Raw genomic sequence first — 22,505 nt, 5'->3', positions numbered from 1 at the left:
TGTAATAACTACAGTAGCTAAATGTGTCTTGTGGCGAGGTAAGCTGCTGTCTTAAGTCAGAGGGCAGAAAACCAGTGGTTGATAGCACGAACAACTATTCCTGTCGTGGCGTACAATGGCACAACATATGACAGTTCTTGCATTATGACCATCGATCCCATTCTGATGTGGAATAGCAAAGAATATCACAAATCATCACAGCGTGCAACACACTACATTATCACTTACCACGATCATAATCATATAGACCTATATATGCTGTATCCATATGTTTGCATGGGCTCGCGAGTTGTGAGTTTCGACCATGAAATTAACAAGATCATGTTTTACACGTGCTTCCACGTGAAGATATTACTGTGTTCGGGCGCTTGTTCCCGAAACATGTTTGGAAACGTAAAAATACCACATTGAGTTGACTACCCCTATCTGTGTGACCAGAGAGGCATCTTAGGTGAGGTGAGGTGAAATGGGGTTTAACGTCGCGTCCAAGATTATTGCACCAATATAGTGACGTGCATGCACGTGTGTGTGTCTGCTTGTACTGATGCCGATTTACTGAGATGCCATACCGCAGTTTAACATGAATACCCCACTCAGACACAGTATACTGACTCCGAGCCGACCAGTCCTTGTTTGAGCCCCTTAATGCCGAGCACCAGACAGGATAACAACAAGTACCATCTTTTCACGTCTTTTGGTATGACGCGGCCGGGGATCGAACCCCGGACCTTCCGCTTTCCGGGCGGACGCTCTACCACTAGACAACGGATGTAATTACAAGATGTACCATCTGTTAACGTCTTTTGGTCTTAGTAAAGTACTTATCCTTGTTATCCTTGGCTTATTGCATGAACGAATAACACTATTTGAGTACGGCGACACACGATCAATCTGGCAACAATTTGACCAACCCAGCCTCATCTGTAAGCCGGATCTAATGACAAACACATTTATTTTCACCACGACCGACGGTGTGCTGTTGCAGTCATAAGGTGATAGAAAAACAAATTAAAAAGTAGGCCCCATAGTTTTACAACCACAATTCCGTCATTTCAAACCTTCTTGGATTGTGGTTAATGTTACCACGGACTTGTATAACCTGGTTAGGAAACGCCACAGATTTCCTGAAACTATCTCTGCCGCGCATCCGCGAATTGAAATACAGTAAACTACGGTTATAACGAACTCAAAGGGACCACTTATTTTAGTTCGTTATAACCGTAGTTCGTCATAAGCATAACTCAGCATATATACAACAAATGGCCGGGACTAAAAAATAAGTTCGTTATATCAGTCAGTTCGTTATAAGCGTGTTTGTTATAACCGTAGTTTACTGTAATTATATAGGTCCTTGCTGCTAATTTCTCAGCGTATCCGGCGATTCCGATTGGGAGGCATCAATAACGCGTTCAACTATATTCGCCACCAAAGGAAACGTTTCCTGTGTGAATATGTCGGTTATAAAAGTAATGTAACGAAAATTATGTATGCAGTTGTTTAATATGTCAACAGCTTATCAACACCGTCAGCAATGCTTCTGTAAGTAACTTAGATGTCAAGGCCGATAAGGCACACATGGTGTCTGAAAGAGAATTTACATAACGAAATGAAAAAAGTAAATACAAAAACAATTCCCAACATGACAAATGTCTCAATTACCGTGCGTGCCCACCGTCACTATGAACACACGCTGTGAGTCTTATGATAGTCCTTGGTGGGGGGTGGGGGTGGGGGTGGGGTTTGAGGGGTGGGGGGTCTAGGGGTCCGCGCCTATCCCCCACCCCCCTTTGAAAACCAACCAAATTTAATATGCTGTGGGCAGTAAGATTATCTGAGAGAAAATTTTGATATTTTGGAACCCTCCTTTTTAAAAATGCTGGATCCACCCCTGCCTTGGGATTCGTTGCCATATCTCTGTCTGAGTTTGTGCCAGATGCTGTCTGTGACTGGCGACCTTGAACTTGAATCTGGTGGTCCCGAAGATGCTTGATATGTGACACGTCACACGTGACATGTCTGGAGAGCGTGCAGGCTATGGCAAGACGTTGACGTTATTCTGGCTCAGGAAGTCTTGACAGACGTCCCATGTGCGGTCTGGCCTTATCCTGTTGGAAAGGCTTGAAGTCTCTTCTGTGGCTATTGTCGAAGGAATGGAGGGGAGCGCAACTGGTCTAGTCATGTCATCCCAGTATCTCACAGCAGTTCGTTTACCATTAACGTTGACGATTCTGGTTGTCCTGTCGTCACAGTTTCCGTCAACGCCACGCTGCCACCTCCCTAGGGCTCACTTTCTTGAATGTGACAACGAGATGTGCTTTCCTCCCTTCGTCTGTAGATTCTTGCCCTGTCGTCATTATTGGAGAGGCAGAGCCTACTCACAGCTCGAGAACAGGACCCTTCGCCAATCGCGTAACTGCCAACGCCAAACACGCCTGGCCATTATAGCCTTGCCTGACGATGTCTGTTGGTCAAAGTCGTCCCTCTCTAAGATCTGTGGGCTCTTATACCAGCAGCACGTGGTCTTCTTGTTACTGTCTGTCGACTCACATGATTGGGTAATGCCGTAACGGTCAGAAGACGGCCTCTCAAGGGCAAAGATCGGAGACGTTATAATAATAAGACGTTACCTTGCAAGTGTTGAAATGTGTTTGTTGGATTGTTTATACATGCGGTTGCGTTGTAATATTTATGTTTTTGGATCTCCTAAATAATGACTTCCTGTGTTTTTTCATAAATTTTCTTTTGGTTTTTAATATACAGGTGTAGTTCAACTTGGACCACCATTTCAAATGGGAATCTCTTAAATATTGTTATTTGCAGATTAACCAGTGATGGGGTCCTTATCCTCAAGAATCCGCTCTTTTGTACGTATACAAATTTTAGTAGTCATTTGACCACCAAAGGCTGGAATGATGTTGACAAACGCCAAGTTCCTTAAAATATATAAAGTCTGAATTTGTTTGATCGCAGTTGAAATAAGTAAATGCCATGAACGATAAGTAAGTTTCGGAAAAGAAGCAAACGGAATAAATGTCAGACTATCACCTGACCATTAGTTCAGGATAGATCTTCAAAATATTGAATCATTTTGCGAAATTGTAGAACTCTATATTTCTTTCCCCATAAAACTACAATTACCTACTCCGGTGTTTTTCCTACATTTCACAATATAATATATTCAGGAAAGAAAGAGAAAACAGTTCTCTAAGTATTCTGTCTTAACAGGTCGCACCTGTTGCATATATTGATTTACGAAATATTTCAATATCTTGAAAACTGTTTTCCGAATCAAGCACAGCGTCATGGCGAAATGACATATTATATGCTATGATGGTCGATTTTATCCATTTAAGGATTGACTGTGTATTCTTTTCGGTTCATTGAGGTATGAATCGAAAAACCGATTTTATAAGAATCCGCTAAGCGGACACACAATTTACCCCATGTTTTAAAGACACAAAACATGTTCTGAAAATGGCTTCTGAAAAATATGTATTCCGAAAACAATCTACACACACACGCACGCAAACACACGCACGCACGCACGCACGCACGCACGCACGCACGCACGCACGCACGCACCACACACACACACACACACACACACACACACACACACACACACATACACACTCAGGGCCAAAATACACTTTACATGAATAAAAATATTAATTGTAACAAATCAAAATGTAATGTAACGGAAATTCTGTTTACAATTATTCAGAGAATCAATAATAAGGTTATACAACACCAGCAGCACCGATTTGTCACACAAAGGATCTGACATGGCATTTACAAAACGCTGTGTCCAACACTGAAGTCAATAAAAAGTCAATTCCTTACATAGTTTTACCAGAGTAACAGAATACACCCAAATCTGGCTGTGAGGTACCTTTACATCGTTGTGACAACAGTGTGTGAACAAACATCGCCATGCTTTTCACATTACCCGAGGGACGCATCGTTTGGAACGTGAAGCAAGTCCTCCTGACTGACGTCAGCTTTCAAAACAAAAATGCCATTCATCATTATCCGCTACAGCCTAATGGAGCGAGTGAGTGAGTTGGGTGTAACGCCGCTTTTAACAGTATTCCAGTTATATCGCGGCGTGTCAGCTTAATGTGGGAGGAAAGCCCGAAGTGATGCAGGTCTCACACGTTTACGACTTCGGTAAACCCCCAGAACACGGGTATGGTGCTGACAAACCTAGAAACATAATCGGAGCGAACCAGGATTCGAAGTCACAATCATAGGTTTCTGGCGTGCCCAAGGGACGCAACTATGCACAGCGAATCCCGGCGCCTTAGACGACTGGGCCATCCATGGCCCCCTAATGATTGGAACGGTGTAAAGAATATGGTTAGTTTATATAGGGGCGGGAATGATAGAATCCCAATGTTTCTTGACTTAGATTATTGGAATATTATTTATCATTAAGGAAGAGTACTTCATGGGTGTCTATCTTCGTTACTTAATCAGCCCTTCTCAGTTGGCATCAGTCATGAAGTAATATACGTCTTGTAATGACTGTACCCAACCAGCAATTTCAACTAGATTAATTATCCCTTTTATGCCGAGCGCCAGGCAGGGTAACAAGAAGTTCCATCTTGGTATGACGGGGATCGAACCCCTGACCTGCTACTCTCTCAACTAAACAGACCGGAGTAGTGTTATTATGGAATTGTTACCAAAATTTGGCTTTCTTTTAAGCACGTGCTTTACTAAACTAAAGAAATGGCCGTCCAATCTTACTGCTTACCTGCTGAAGGTACACATTTAGAATTTCAGTTCAAGACCCGGGGTTTATCTACGCTACAGAGTCAAAACAGCTGGCGATCAGGTGCTTCACTCTGGCAGTTTGGATTCGAATCCCGCATGGACCCAACCCACCAACAAGTAATAAAATCTGTACTTTACTTAGCAAGTGTTATCCCAAATATAACATTTGTGAGAGTCAATACAGGCTCACGTGAAGTCGCAACGTTTCAGCTCCACATTCAAACCCAAATCCACTCTTAGTATTACTAGTCACGTTAAGTATATTTGTTGAATGGCGACGTAGAGAATCAAGATTAAATATCCACGTTAATGATCCACGATTAGTATATCTTTGTTGAATATCAGACCTTTTAGTTTGTGTGGTTCTTGTTCAACGCTTTACTAAACAATATCCCAGCTATAAGACGAGTCTGTAATTAATCGAGTTATGACCAGACGACCTAGTGATTGATATTGTGAACATCGATCCATGACGTCGGGGTACGATGATATGCATCAACCAAGTAACCAAGTCTGACCACCCGATCCCTTTGGTCGCCTCTTACGCCCAGTATAGGTTGGGGCCCCCTTCTAGCCTGGATTCCCCATGGGTCCATGGTGACATATAGACCTGATCTATTTGAAATGGGTCCTCACCCGTGAAGATCCGGGTTAGAATAGGTGTTAAGCAACCCGCGCCGAGTCGTGATCTTGTCGTGAAAGGCGACTAACGGGATCGGTTGGTCGGGCTAGCTTACTTGGTTGAAGCATGTCATCGTATCTCAATTGAGTAGATCAATGGTCATAATGTCAATCACTGGATTGTCTAGTCCAGACTCGATTATTTACAGACCGCCGTCATACAGCTGGACAATTGCTGAGTGTGGCGTTAAACAACAAACAAAACATAACATGGGTCCAAGTAACCATTTCAACAATTAGACAAGGGTCTTTCCTCTTCACGGATCGCCTCCCTGGTCCAGTGGATACTGCGCCTGCCTGGTGAGCGTAAGGTCGATGTTCGATCCCCGGCCGCCTCCCTACGTCATTGAATATCAAAGAATATAATTCCTCTTTAGTATTCCCATTGGTGTCCGCGTTTCGATCCACGTGCAATAAAAATTATTAATATGAAAAGAATCGGGTGTTCTACACTTCTTTCGAGTAATATATAACAAATAAGTTGTTATGCACATTATTCCTCGTTGTATGTATCTCCACATACGACACACCTGATTACAGCCAAGATCTATCATTTGGAGAAAGACAATTTAATATTGCAGCATTTTCGGAGAAAATATTGATTAATCTAAAAAAAGGCCTGTCTGTCCGAGGTATAACAGTAAAACATGCCCCCCACCCCACCCCACCCCACCCCACCCCACCCCACAAGTATGTCCCAACGCTGACAAAGAAACAAGTTCTCTCTGTGTACCCGTCTCCATTAGGCGATACTGGTGTTTGTGTGTCTGTTATTCAAATAGGCTTAAACAGAAACAGTATGGATCATATAGCTGTTCACATAGAACACAGGCAAACAAGGTAATAAACCGGTCAATTTCTGGTTTGTTTAATTTATTCCAAGCTGGCTGGCTGATACTCCCATGCTTATGAATGATAATGATTTTTACTAGGTATTATTATAACGCGGCTGTGACAGACATGAATATGTCTTTATATCAGTTATATACTGGCGGAAAGAAATAAGGGAACGGCTACAACTGGAACAGAGTGTTTGGTAGAAACGTTTGTCTGTTCAGCGAAGATAACCGGAGATTGTTGGTATGTTCAGCGAAGATAACCGAAGACTGTTTGTCTGTTCACCGAAGATAACCGGAGATTGTTGGTATGTTCACCCAAGATAACCGAAGACTGTTTGTATGTTCACGAAGATAACCGAAGATTGTTTGTATGTTAACCGAAGATAACCGAAGACTATTTGTATGTTCACGAAGATAACCGAAGACTGTTTGTATGTTCACCGAAGATAACCGAAGACTGTTTGTATGTTCACCGAAGATGACCGAAGACTGTTTGTATGTTCACTAAGATAACCGAAGATTGTTTGTATGTTCACCGAAGATAACCGAAGATTTTAATTTTTTTCAGCGAATATAACAGATGATTGTGTGTGTGTTCAGCGAAGATAACCGCATATTGCTTGTGTGTTTAACGAAGATAACCAATTATTGTTGGTATTTTCAATGAAGATACACGAAGATTGTTTGCATGTTCACCGAAGATAACCGAAGATTGTTTGTATGTTCATCGAAGATAACCGAAGATTGTTTGTATGTTCACCGAAGATAACCGAAGATTGTATGTTCACCGAAGATAACCGAAGACTGTTTGTATGTTCACCGAAGATAACCGGACATTGTTTGTGTGTCCAGCGAAGATAACCGGACATTGTGTGTGTTTTCAACGGAGTTAACCTGGCATTGTGTGTCCACCGAAACGGACGGGTGCATGTTACTATTCGGCAACTTGTGTTGTATCGAGTACAACGGCATACTTTTGCTGGCCCTGGTAGTTTCAGTTCATTCTAAAATAATCCATTTATGATTAACAAGCACACCTAGACGCTATGAGATACCATGTCACCGACATTATAAACAGTTGTTTGGACACGTAGACAATTGATTTATGAGATATTGCCATTGATTCTCACTACTGTGCCTAAAACAAACACCTTCACGTCATGCATACTATAGTGGTTAATTAACGATTTATTGCTGAACTTTGACATATCACGAGACAGAGCTGCGAATGTGCAAAGTAGCTATTGAACTAGGTAGGTGGCACTAACTCCCTGTCAATGAACGAACGTGTAAACTCTGTGACATGAGCGATGTTGGTGATGAGTTCAATTATATTTTTCTTTGCCTTTTTTTTAAACACCAACGGAAAATATATGTTCCCATTTCATATGCTAAAAACCCAAATATGTTTAAATTTAAAGAACTTTTTTATTGTAAAATTATTATTTTTTTTATTGACAACCTTTTTTCTTCTTCATGGAAACTGTAAAATTTGCCATGTAAACCACCCGGCCATCTTATGTATGCAAATCATTCGTCACCACTCGCCCCTTTCCGTAACCTGCAAGAAGACTCGACCCCCTCATTCGTCACCACTCGCCCCTTTCCGTAACCTGCAAGAAGACTCGTCCCCCTATCGATCAATGTTATGTGCGAAAATACGACAAACCAATCAGAATGCGCGTATGATTTCAAGTTCTTCGTCAAAGAATCCCTCAGGAATAATTTTTGAATTCACATATGTCTTGCATCTCAAAATATACCAAAGACACAGTTAAATGTGTTCAATCATACTGTATAATTCCGCACGTCCCGATGTGCTTTAAATTGCATCTGAAATATATATAATATATGGGGAAAATGTGTGAACCATTACGAAACGAGTTGAAAATTGTTTTAGGTATGCGCGTTTGCGCTAAGACGGAACCCGGTCACAAAAATTGCCACGAGAGGGGCACGAGTCGCTATTTGGTTTGTCCCGGAATAACACGAGTTGGTCACGAATGGTATGCAAATTTGTACCTCATATGCCGAGGATCCCGGATTGGGTGTGAATAAAGTTCTGTTCTGTTTTGAAATAGTAGCGTGTAAAAAAACACGATATACAACAGCTCGTCAGCCCGGAAGTGACACGTTCAGCTGGACGTACCTCATCACCCGCATGTTAAATTATTACTTTGTTTCGTTAACCCAGACAAGAAAAATTCGGGACAAATTGCCTGGAAACAGCTGTCCGGATATCGGCTATGCAGCTTGATTTCGTTCATTTGGTGCGGGGTCGCGGCAACCTATCAAAGACTTGACATCCATTTGTTCCGACATGGCTTAGAAATACATATGCTCATTTTCAAGATATATAATGTACACGAAAGGTAACAGATACATTAATGATGCCATACATAAAGGGGTTTATTGTGGCAAATTAGATATTTCTTTGTTGCAAGCGATGGTCAGAGAGTATTGTTTTACGACCCTTTTAGCAATATTCCAGCAATATCACGGCGGAGGACACCAGAAATTGGCTTCACACATTGAACCAATGTGGGGAATCGAATCCGGGCCTCCGGCGTGACGAGCGAACGCTGTAACCACTAGGCTACCGAAGTACACGTGCAAGCGATGAAAACGATCGGAGTGTCTGGATGTGTCTAAGGTTATATAATCGGTAGATGCAGGCGGTACGATAGAGCCACCTGTGATCGGCAATACTTCACGGGGCATTCACCACGTGCCCAAACATTTGTCACGTCGTTGGTGGAAAAACTTTATAATAAAAATGCAAACACCTGTTTTTCCTTAAGTGGAAAATTAAAGAGAAACGTATTGCACACAAACCCCAGGAGTAGAGACGATGATGTCTGGATAAAGGAGGTACCTCTTTATAACGCACTATTAATACATGAGATTGAAGAAGTATCTATTACTCAGGAAGTAGGAGTGGAGGGATTGCCAAATAAATCATGTCTTCACGGGTGCAGCTTATTTTCAGTGAGTAAGACATATAAGCGGCGTCAAACTCACTCACTCAATCACTCTCACTCACTCACTCACTCACTCAATCAATCAATCAATCAATCACTCACTCAATCACTCACTCACTCTCACTCATCTGGAAAGAGGTCGAATGTTAAACGCTAGCCTGCCGCACAGTCCCCGAACCATATTATTTCCCTTCCGTCCAGCCCTAACTGTAATGCAACTGTAATGCAACAGCCTTAAATGAAGCAAGTCTAGATTTTCCATAGGCTCATTGGGGCTTCTTTTGAGTGAGTATTGTTTTACGCCGCTTTTAGCAATATTCGAGCATAATCACGGCGGGGGACACCAGAAATGGGCTTCACACGTTGTACCCATATCGGGAATCGAACCTGGGTCTTCGGCGTGACGAGCAAACGTTCAAACCACTAGGCTCCCCGACCGCCCCGGCTCCTTTTCAATCTAAATGTAGTTGATTGTATCTGCAAAAAATATATATTTTCAGCGACTAAGCGTTAGTCTGGTTAAGCGAGGGTGATACATTATATAGAAAGCACACGTCTACATGACGGTCGGTCTGTTTACATGGGTTGCCACGAAGCCAATTGACCCGGATCTGAGTGTTGCTCGTCTATGACTCTGCTAGACGCTCTCAACAATACGCTCTCGACAATGTAAACAAATAACTACAGCATTAACTACTTGTAAAGACATTAACAGTTTATTAGTCTGTGTGGTTACACGTTCATAAAAGTTGAGCAAATACATTAACGCGGGTTACACAATGGTTGATGTTTCTGAATATACTGCTTGCTGTATTGTCGTAAGAGGCGACTAACGGGATCGAGTGGTCAGGCTCGTTGACTTGGTTGACACATGACATCGTAATTGCGTGGATCGATGCTCATGATGTCAATTACGGGATTGTCTGACCAAGACTTGATTATTTACAGACCGCGGTCATAGAGCTGGAATATTGCTGAATGTGGCGTTAAACAACAAACCAACAACAAAAATAAATATATAACTGTACAATATGCATATTTGATATTGAGTGAGTGAGTGAATTGGGTTTAACGCCGCTTTTAACAGTATTCCAGTTATATCACGGAGTGTCAGCTTAATGTTGGAGGAAGCCCCAAGGGATGCAGGTCTCAGACGTTTACCACTTCGGTGAAACCCACGAGCACGGGTATGGCTCTGACAAACCTGGAAAAATAAACGGGGCAAACCGGGATTCGAACCCACAATCATAGGCGTGCCTAAGGGACGCAACTCTGCACAGCGAATCGCGGTGACCCCTATTTGATATTAAAATGTGTTGACACAAGTTAGTTTTTTATATCAATCACAGAAACGTATTTCCCAAGACAGACATCCATCGCTAAGCAACAATACAACAACCAAAAATCAACTCACTGTTTCCGAGTGAAAAGAAGAGAGAAGTTAGAAGCCGAGAGAAGTGAGAAGAGAGAAGAAAGAGACCAAAAGTTCTTTTAATATGCCTACATAATTTCTTTCCAAGACAAAAAAAACCATACTTTTATATTTCAATATCGTATCAACCGTCTAAGGGACCGAATTTGATACTGGGGGTGGAGGTGGGTGTGGTGTTGTAGGGATATTATAAAATAAATTGTCCCAGAAAATTCTTGAAAATATTATTATGCTTCAGACCGCTGAAAAAAGAAATTGCCTGCCACACATCTTCAGAAAAAAAACAACTAACGGAGCTGTCACCATTGTAAAGACTGATAAGAGTGGGTGAGTTATAATTTAACGTCGCCTCGGCAAGACTTATAAGAAGTCCAGTGGAATGTACATGCAGTCCCCCTTTTTAACACATTTCTAGTCTTGATACGGGGCGGTCGGGTAGCCTAGTGGTTAAAGCGTTCGCTCGTCACGCCGAAGACCCGGGTTCGATTCCCGACATGGGTACATTGTGTGAAGCCCATTTCCGATGACATGGCTGGAATATTGCTAAAAGCGGCGTAAAACCATACTCACTCACTCACTCACTCACTAGTCTTGATACAAAACAGATATATAGAAGGTTTAACATTCAAAATATATAATTCCTGGCTCTATCAAACAAGGTTTTAACGCACACAAATAGTATTAGTATGTCGATCATCATTGCATCATTATTGTCAGGGGCGGGGGGTAGCCTAGTGGTTAAAGCGTTCACGCTGAAGACCCGGGTTCGATAATTCACATGGGCACAATGTGTGAAATCCATTTCTGGTGTAAATGCTGTTATTGCTGGAATGTTATTAAAAGCGGCATAAAACCACTCACTCATAATTGTCAAAAACATACAAAATGATGCGTTTATAACCTATGAGTGGGTGTTTGTATGATATGAACACATATCTGCATTAAACGGAATGCAGAACTTTCAGTGAAATCTTGTCGTTTCAACCTCTGTGCTCCTGTATAACAATATGTATTTTTGCATTTGGTAAGACATTGGTGGGTAGTAATAACATTGCATATCACTCATGGTCATCACGGTTAAAAAAACTGATCAGTTTGGCATTTGATCTGGGATTCAGTTTAAGTGGTCCTGTCACTTTTTCAGCTGATTTTAGGCAAATGGTATCCGTATTATGGACTTAGGTGAGGTGAAATTGGGTTTAACGTCGCGTCCAAGATTGAACTTATATACCGACGTGCATGCACACTAACAAAAGGCCAGACAAACACAGATCATAATATCTGCATCTGCACTACTGGGGCAATTACTGGATAAAATTAAAACTAAGAGACGTGAGAAGCTTCTCTTTCATCGGGACAATGAGCCAGTGCAAAAACCAGTCATTGACATGCCTACAATCCACTTTGGCTCTGAACACTCCTTGAGCACCAATCTTATTCTTCTGATCTCCGTGACTTCCATCTGTTCCCAAACATGAAGAAAACTCTAACCTACATATTTCAACTCGAACGATGACGTCATAGTAGCTGTGAAGAACCTTTTTGGACAACAACGAGAAGGACTTTTACGAAATTGGGATAAAATCCCTCCAACATCGTTGGCAAAAGTGTATCAATGTGGAAGGGGATTATGTTGAAAAATGAGTCATTTTAATGTCTTTAGGTCAGGATTTTCTATGAGTGGCTCAGAGGTTATGGGGCAAACCTCGAATCACAATGCCGGAAGTGCACTAAAAACTATGCGGCGTCATATGTTAACACACAGACAAATCTATAATTATTTTGTATGTCAGGATAATATGAAGGTTGGACAAAACAAAACAATACAATTGTCAGCAAAAACAATAGTCACTAAATTTGTTGAAAATATGTTAACAAATGATTTAGTTCTATATATTTAAAAAAAAAGTATACGTCAACATTAGTATGCTTGTAAATGTGTGTCCACGCCAGTCGTCAGAGGAGACTAACGGGCTCGGGTGGTCAGACTCGCTGACTTGGTTAATGTATGTCCTCGATCGAGACTCGATCACCGTCATATAGCTGGAATATTCCTGAGTGCGGCACTGAACAACAAACAGACCCAAACAAAAACCTGCCATGTCAGCTTACAATTTTAAAAACAACCTAGCATGGTACACATAATAATTTTGCGGAGTAGCCTTGACATATCTGAAATCGAGAACAAGGCTTAAAAGGCTAATCCTGTTTATCTTTGTCAGCTAGTACAGGAGGAACAGGGTGTCATTTGGAATACACGGTGTGATTTAAAGAAAGAATAATTTCAGAAATATACATTTCGACGTGGTCTTGGGGGCGCAACTATTTAACATTCTTGTGACACCTGGGTCAAGTTATTTGTTCCAGGATTTACCGGAAATTCAAGCCATTTCCAGAATAGCAATGGCCGTTGCCTTGTCCGCATAGAAGGCCCTGCTGCAGGCCAGATGTCGCGCCCTCCTACACTATCGTCTCCGCATCTTCCATCTCATTGTTGCAGGATGTCGCTCATTACTGGCTTCTATAGGTATATCATCATCTCCTGATGTAATCCTTCGCTTCTCACGAATTTATATATACAGTAAACTACGGTTATAACGAACTCAAAGGGACGGCTAATTTCAGGGCATTGCCTAAAAATCGGGCCGGGCCGGGCCAAGACGGGCCAAAGTGTTATTGGCTAATTACTTCATTATCGGCGATCATACCTACATATTATTGATGCAACATACACACATGACATTAATGAACAATCACCAACCAAAAACGTGAAACATAATTAGGTATTTCGGAATAAATCGCTTGAAATCCAGAAAGTGGAGCTGTGTGTAAGCTTCGCTGATCTAGGTAACATGTAAAAGAGCAATCGTTAAACGAAATAAGATTTGAAACGTATCAAATACTTCTAGCTATCGCGATACAAATTTCCATCTGTCGGCATAGCGTTTATATTTATAGGATAGTACTATATCTATGTAAATACCACTTAATAATGTCACTGTTCATCGTGTATAAAGCAGACACGTTGGTTAAAGTAGACCTCTTCTCCCCATACTCTCAACAGTCTCACAAGTGTTCGGTCCGACTTGGCCCGGGCTGTCAAAATCAACTTAAAACTCACAGATGTAACATGAAATGAATTCACACCTATAGATTAGTATTATATCTACCTAAATATCTCTTTATAGTGTCTCAGATCGCGGTTTTTAAAGAAAACAAGGTGCTCAAAGTGAAGCCCTTTTCCCTCTACATTCTCAACATAGTCTCTATCAGAAGTGTTTGGCTTGTGCTCGGTCCGACTTGTCCCGGGCTGTCAAAATCAATTATACACACAGATGTATCATCAAATGTGTTAATATCTGTAGCTTAGTATTGTATCTACCTATAAAACACTTTATAATGTCACAGTACATCGTATTTAAAGAAAACAAGGTGCTCAAAGTGAAGCCCTTTCCCCTCTACATTCTCAACATAGTCTCTATCAAAAGTGTTTGGCGTGTGGTGGGTCCGACTTGGCCCGGGCTGTCAAAATCAACTTTAAACACACAGATGTATCATCAATGTAGAGGGAAAAGGGCTTCACTTTGAGCACCAAGTTTTCTTTCCATACCGAGATCTGAGACACTATAAAGTGGTATATAGGTAGATATTATATTATTTTCTCTTGGAACATCTATAAGATGTACAGCTACATGTAGTGACCCAAAGAAAGAATCTACGTTTTTACTTCATTAAATAAACATTCACTCATTGAACATCTCCAACAGTTTTGTCCATGTTGTGATCCACTGAAATGGTTAGTTCACATTTATATAGAACAGAACGATATTTGTGATTAAATATGATTGTGGATACATTTACCTTGGCTATATTTTAAAATTCAACAATAGCTTGCGTGTGGTTTTTTTGGAAGCATAAAATCAACTATTGTTTGTAAAAACCATTTGTGTGTGTTAATATATATGTTTTTTAAAGGAAGAGGTGTTTGAATAAATAATCATTTGTGTGTTCACAAACCCCTATCATGTGATTATATTTTCCTGAATAACATGTTGTTTGCATGTAAAATAAATGTCCCTGTTCACCTATGTAGAAAGTCAAAAAGCGAAATAAAACTGAGTAACAGACTGTGTATTATAGATCCATAGAAATACGACTGCATAGACGATCAATTCAGAATACAACAGGTGTAAGGTGTAGCTAATTGAAATGTATCTCGATGACTAATTGAAATGTATTTCGCAGGTAATAATCAATCAACATTGTGACAGAAAAACAAGTGAAGGATTGAGTTGAATTTTAGTTTTGCGAAAAAGGTCCGTGGTTTCTGTGGATGAAACTAAGTTTGACAATGTTGCAAATGATCACTTTCTTTGACTTCATTACGGATTCCTCAACCTGTATCGAGGAGAATTGTTTACAGTTAAGTAAAATTCTAATTAAGATTTCTTAAAGCTGTCACGGTGGCAAATTCAAACTTCGATATCATGGTACACAGTTCTATTGTTAAGTCAGATTGGGAGTTCGAGATGGCGCTATGTATTTTTATCTCGAATTTGAAATAAGCGGTTAAATTTATATGTTTTGTTTGTTTTTTTGTTTTTTTGTTTAACGCCACACTCAGCAATACGCCAGCTATATGACGGAGGTCATGCAAATAACCAAGTCTGGACCTGACAATCCAGTGATTGACATCACGAGCATCAATCCACACAATTGGGATAAGATGACATGCATCCAATCAACCAAGTCAGCGAGCCTGACAACCAACCCGATCCCGTTAGTCGCCTCTAACGACAACCATAGTCACCTTTTAATACAAGCATTGGTTGCTGAAGATCTGTTCTAACCCTGATCTTCACAGGTCCAAATCTATATGTATTTTTATGGTGAGGCGGTCGTGATCGGAGAATGGGTTCGAGAGTTCGGTACACACATTCGTAGTCAATATCTCTCATGTTGTGGATGATAGGGATTTTGTCATGTTTTGAAGAAATGTCATCACTGGCATGCTTTTGATGGTACACAAAACGTAAGCTTTACCTCGAACATGCTAGTTCCGGTCACAAAATATATGCTTTATCTTTTACTGATTTTTGTATTAATAACATTTCAACGTTTCTCAAGGTTACAGACTCCAAGGATTCATTAAATTGCATTTTAAGCACATAAAATTGACAACTAACACCCTGATCGCAAAACTCCTAACGATTTTTACTAAAAATAGATACGAAAACTTTTGCTGAACCCGAGATTTGAATGACTGACAAATGCGTACTTTCTTGTGTTCTCATACATAAAACAGCAGTGTAAACATGATCTAACATGGCTTAATGTGGAATGTGTCTAGGATTGTAAACTGTCCATATTATTCCAAATTGTATGCATACACATGTGTCATGTCTTTATTTGGTTTTGTGTCTCTACCCGCAAACATATGTGGCAAGATACACCTTCCAGGATAGTGGACGATGTGGACACTGACGTAAATTTCTACAACATGTCCAAACATTCCCAAACAGACAGAATCATATGCTTTCTGAGAGTCAATCCAGCACATCGTTGTTGTCGTTGTCGTTTTTGTCGTCTACGTCATCATTATCCTTCAAGGATAGTGGACGGTATGGACACTGGAATATTTCGAATATTTGGAAATGTGTGCATTTTAATTAATATAAACACTATTTTAAGCGTCAGGAAACGGGATTTTTCTTGTCATGAATGGCGAGTATAACAACTTGGGAAGCTAGCTTGACATTTCGTTAGTACGGTCCTCATACTGTCTTTGCCCTGTTTCTCCTGAATCTCATTAGTTTAAAAAAACCCAGATAAATCGGTCATACAATGCTTTCATTGGATTTATCAAAAAGGACCATATCAGGTTTGTTCGCTTGGATACGTCTGACTCTGTATGTGGGCGTATTCCAAAGAATTTTATATGTAATTATCATTTCCCACGACGCCCTCTGCATATTCTGGGTCGTACCATTGATGGTCTCGGAGTCAAAACCACACATTACGGTAACAAGAGGATCGAACCATGCCAAAGATACTGTGTTTGTGTCAAGCTGGACATCAACTTTGACACAAAATCACACATTGATGTTTTCGACTGGCAAGTGACTGGTTCTGGGTCGATTCGATATGGCACTTCGCTTGATTGACACTCATTTCTGTACCGTCCAGCACCATCAACAAAATAAACATTAACATTGATATTCAGTACTGCATCAATGGGTCGTTTAGGAAAATCCATTGAATGACTTGTTTTCAGTCTTGACATGCTTCACAAGAGGATCTTCAGATAAATAAATATGTGCAATAGTGCACGAATAAATTCAATCATGAAAGGCCTCCTTGTTAATCACACCACAGACGTTAAAATATGGTGATCATCCTCATCATAAACAACTATTATCATTATTATCATTATAATGTTTATGTTCCCGTCACAGTACATCGTATTTAAAGAAAACAAGCTGCAGATGTAAACACATTTGATGATACATCTATGTGTTTAAAGTTGATTTTGAAAGCCCGGGCCAAGTCGGACCGAACACTTCTAACAGGGATTTTCTTAAGAAAATACAGTAAAGGTCCTTGACTTTAACGGCCCAATTTTCTTTGAATGCGATATACTGTGACATTATAAAGTGGTGTATAGGTAGATATAACACTAGTCTATAGATGTAAATACATTTGAAGATACATATGTGTGTTTAAAGTAGATTTTGACAGCCGGGACTAAGTCGGACCCAACACAAGCCAAACACTTCTGATAGAGACTATGTTGAGAATGTAGAGGGAAAAGGGCTTCACTTTGAGCCCCTTGTTTTTCTTTAAGTACAACGATCTGAGACACTATAAAGTGGTATTTAGGTAGATATAATAGTAATCTATAGATGTGAATCCATTTGATGATACACCTGTGAGGTTTAAGTTTTATTTTGACAGCCCGGGCCAAGTCGGACCGAACACTTCTAACAGGGATTTTCTTAAGAAAATACAGTAAAAATGCTTCACTTTGAGCACCTTGTTTTCTTTAAATACGTTGTACCGTGACATTATAAAGTGTTATAAAGGTAGATTTAATACTAATCTATAGATGTAAACACATTTGAAGATAGATTTTTGTGTTTATAGAATATTTTGACAGCCCGGACCAAGTCGGACCCAACACAAGCCAAACACTTCTGATAGAGACTATGTCTAGGATGTAGAGGGAAAAGGGCTTCACTTTGAGCCCCTTGTTTTCTTTAAATACGATGTACCGTGACATTATAAAGAGGTATATAGGTAGATTTAATACTAATCTATAGATGTAAACACATTTTAAGATACATCTGTGCGTTAAAAGTTGATTTTGACAGCCCGGGCCAAGTCGGACCCAACACAAGCCAAACACTTCTGATAGAGGCTATGTTGAGAATGTAGAGGGAAAAGGGCTTCACTTTGAGCCCCTTGTTTTCAATAAATACTGCGATCTGTGACATTATAAAGTGGTGTATAGGTAGATATAACACAAATCTATAGATGTAAACACATTTGATGATACATCTGGGTGTTTAAAGTAGCTTTTGACCGCCCGGGCCAAGTCCGTCCAAACACAAGCCAAACACTTCTGATAGAGGCTATGTTGAGAATGTAGAGGGAAAAGGGCTTCGCTTTGAGCCCCTTGTTTTCTTTAAATACGATGTACCGTGACATCATAAAGTGGTATATAAGTAGATTTAATATTAATCTATAGATGTAAACACATTTGAAGATGGATTTTTGTGTTTATAGAAGATTTTGACAGCCCGGACCAAGTCGGACCTAACCCAAGCCAAACACTTCTGATAGAGACTATGTTGAGAATGTAGAGGGAAAAGGGCTTCACTTTTAGCCCCTTGTTTTCTTTAAGTACAATGTACCGTGACATTATAAAGTGGTATATAGGTAGATTTAATATTAATCTATAGATGTAAACACATTTAAAGATAGATTTTTGTGTTTATAGAAGATTTTGACAGCCGGGACAAGTCGGACCCAACACAAGCCAAACACTTCTGATAGAGACTATGTTGAGAATGTAGAGTGTAAAAGGCTTCACTTTGAGCTCTGTGTTTTCTTTAACTACTGAAATATGAGACAATAAAGTGGTATATAATAAGATATAATACTAATCTTTAGATATAAAGAATGTTAGGAACTTTAGAAGTGCTTGGACAGTTATTAACACGTGTCGTGTCAGTCCTTTGACATTCGCGAATATCCACTTCCAGAAAACATCCTGTGTTGGTTTAACACGAATTAGTAATGGTTAATTAGGGATGCCCAACACGTTAATTAATGAAAGAAGAGTAGTCAAAACACTGTCGTTTCCTGCCCAGGACATCACACCCCTACACGCCAAGGTCGGTGAGAAGCATTCTAATCAAAGAATACACACAGTCAAGACACTGACTTTTCTACGAGACTCACGGTATGTAGTCATAATCATCAGCTTATTACATTGTTGAAGGTGCATTTTTATTCAAACTCAATTAAATGAGCAAAACTATACGTTTGTGGACATTTGAGATCTGCCTAGATATGCGCGTTTCGTTTTATTATTCTGCAATCCATTTTTAGTATTACCCGCTGGCCAGGCCCGACTTTTAGGCAATCCCTAAATTCAGTTCGTTATAACCGTAGTTCGCTATAAGTATATATACAGTATATATACAGCAAATAGCCGGGACTAAAATAAGTTCGTTATATCCATCAGTTCGTTATAAGCATGCTCATTATAGACGTAGTTTACTGTATTATTATTAGAATACCATTGTACAAATACTGGTCGCACTCCACTATATGGAGGATTCACGCGTAAGACAATGTTGTTTAACAATGGAGAACATGCCTTTTCGATGTATGTACGTACCAAAGACTTGCTGTGTGGTTTGATGAGTGAGTGAGTGAGTGAGTGAGTATAGTTTTACGCCGCTTTTAGCAATATTCAAGCAATATCACGGCGGGGGACACCAGAAATGGGCTTCACACATTGTACCCATGTTGGGAATCGAACCCGGGTCTTCGGCGTGACGAGCCAACGCTTTAACCACTAGGCTACCCGACCGCCCCTGTGGTTTGATGAAGATACCTCGTGTAGATTTCCCCGGCGCTAATGACACGGTGTCATGTTGAGTATCTATGGATGTAGCGACCTTGTGTGTTCGAGTGCGTGCATACAATTAGGTATGTGCTTATGAATGCGTGCGTGTATGTGGATGTATGCGTGCGTGTACGTGGATGTATAACGTGCGTGTACGTGGATGTGTGCGTGCGCGTTAGTGGATGTATGCGTGCGCGTTAGTGGATGTAATACGTGCGTGTTCGTGGTTGTATGCGTGCGCGTACGTGGATGAATGCGTGCGCGTACGTAGATTAGTGCGTGTGTGTATGTCGATGCCTGTACTGGTGCTTGTGAGTAAACGTGAACCTGGGCAATAATATGATTATTTCTCTGCACAAGAACCCAATTTGACCACGTACGGAATCGTATTTAGCTGACACATTCAGCTGACTTCATAGCTGTCCGTGTGTGCGCGAGGCATGTGCGTGTGCGTACATCAGTATACGTGTTATCAATTTGTTTCAAAAGGGAATAAAAAAGGAAGTCTTTGTGAGGAAAACATTCAACTTGTTTATATTCATTAATGTGTATTAATATTTAGTAATTCTCATCGATTCATGTGGGGTTTATGGGATTGTTTCTAAGACTGTATCATATTTTGCCGACTTTGCCCCATTTTACGTAACATTTTGTTATGCACTCACTCCCTACCATCACCGCCTCCAACAAATAAATGTAACATTTTCCCATGACACCCCACCCAACCCAAACCCCACCCCACCCCTCACCCCTATCCAGTCCCTAAATCATGTTAAAATTCATCAGTATATTACAATATGAAATAAGCATTTGTCTTAAGAGAGAGAAATTAAGGATGTCAACTTCTGTAGAATGAGGAACACAACGTTTCGGAGTATATGCTTACTCCTTTCTCAGCTGGATAGAGAGAGCGTAAGGTGTCGGTGGCTCGATCCCCGGCCGCGTCATACAAAAAGACGTTAAAGTATGGCACTTGTTGTTGCCCTGCCTAAGGGGATAAAATGAAAACTGGTGGGTACGGAGTCAGTATATTGTTCCTGGGTGGGGTCCATGTTATGTATCCATGTACACCATTGTATGTGTAACAAAATAGCGTTCAAGACTCTCAGGGATTTTGCAACTTAGACATAGCGTCTGCGCAAGTTGCAGCCAGATTGCAGGACATATTGAAATCCTATCTACAACTGAAGAATGTCAGTTTGTAATGGAGTCATAGCGTCCAGGGGGTGACAGGGCTATGCAAGGTGTGTCACAAGGTAATTTTTACCCAGGGACGAGTCCAAATTTACTACCCTGGTACCCACCACCCTATTACCCGACCCTACCCGGGTACCCGTTGTAGATATTTAGAGATAGGTACAAAGTGTCCGATTTGGAAAAGTTTGACCGCAGCCCTGGCAAAATGTATTTAGATACACGTGTAAAACGATCTGGTCATGCAAATACTTAAGTTTACTGCGTGAAGTTTTATCTTTATTCAAACATATAAGTCAGAAGGAATGGGTGCATTGTCAGAAAGAAATGGGAACATGAGTGACTTGTAGTGTAACCATAGAGTTTCAGATTTTTGTCATTAAACAATATACATAACGTGACTAGCCACGGGCCCGGGTAGTCCTGTGGGTACCCGAGTCCTACTCAGGACCCACCCGTCCCGAGTACCCGAGTTACCCGTTCCATCCCTAGTAATTTACTCTGATAATATCAATTCTGTTATACCTATATATCTACCCTCCCAAGGGACCAACTTTAGAATTAAAAAAATCCCATATGGGGGGGATATTCATGCATTCGGAACACACCAACGGTGAATAGAAAATACCTCGAATGTAATCTAATTTCGTTCTGATTACGAAGACAGATCCCTGTCTATTCTTGCACACGCATTACATATGCATTTATCACAGGTTTGTCTGACTGACAACTGGTTGGGTAGACGTATATGCACAGACGTACTGACATTCAGAGTTCTTATTTTTCCATTTGGAAAATGGCCCTCCTGGGAAATGCGAAACATGACCCGACTAGAAAATGATTAATTTGTTGAGGTCTGGAAGTTATGAATAATATGATATAGGTAGCGGGGCGTTTCCAGTGTGGGATATTACCGCGGCCTGCGATATCTGAGTTATGAGGTCCCTGATAAGGAGCCGATGTGGCCGTGACACGGGTCCATATGTAGATAGAACACAACAGGTATACAATAACGTGCAGCTCGGGTTGCGTCACACAAGTTCAACCCAGTGTTGATTGTTACACAACTTAGAGATTGTTGCCCTCTTGATCTTGTTTCAAAACACTTTGCAATTTGATACGGCCCCCTAAAATATTTTTGATTTCCTACCCATTCACTCAACATACAACGTGAAGAAAAGGGGGCGATATCAAAACGATTTGGGGGACAATATCAAATAGTCTTTTAATCAATGCAATGTTAAACGTCCTTGTAAGATAGTTGAAAAAAAGATGTTACATTGAATATTAATAAAATCTGTCCATCTATTCGGCTACAGTATAGAAGAGGTGCTCCACGACGAATTTTCCTACAACGAAATGTCATTGTACTATTGGCCTCGTGGCCACATATAAGAAAGATATATATATATATGTGTGAGTGTGTGTGTTGCCCAGTGAACAAATGTTCTGTGTCTTGAAAT

General features: G+C 40.6%; 1 protein-coding gene across 3 annotated transcripts in view; it reads right to left on the bottom strand.

Annotated features, from left to right (window-relative positions):
• The window catches only part of LOC124131071 (glycoprotein-N-acetylgalactosamine 3-beta-galactosyltransferase 1-like), a 36,648-nt gene that overhangs the window by 13,440 nt on the left and 703 nt on the right, over positions 1–22,505 (bottom strand). Inside the window, exon 1 of one of the 3 annotated variants that reach the window (XM_046494159.2) lies at positions 229–301. The exons of the other annotated variants lie outside the window; for them this stretch is intronic. The gene's annotated coding sequence lies outside the window, so the exon portion shown is untranslated. Of the gene's footprint in view, positions 1–228; positions 302–22,505 lie in introns of those variants that run through there. 3 annotated transcript variants of the gene reach the window in all.

The sequence above is a fragment of the Haliotis rufescens genome, unplaced genomic scaffold (assembly GCF_023055435.1).
Source record: "Haliotis rufescens isolate VD_foot unplaced genomic scaffold, xgHalRufe1.0.p SCAF_10, whole genome shotgun sequence".
In the NCBI taxonomy this organism is placed as follows: domain Eukaryota; kingdom Metazoa; phylum Mollusca; class Gastropoda; order Lepetellida; family Haliotidae; genus Haliotis; species Haliotis rufescens.
The sequence above is the reverse complement of the archived record's forward strand: the minus strand, read 5'-3'. Positions and strand labels throughout refer to the sequence as shown.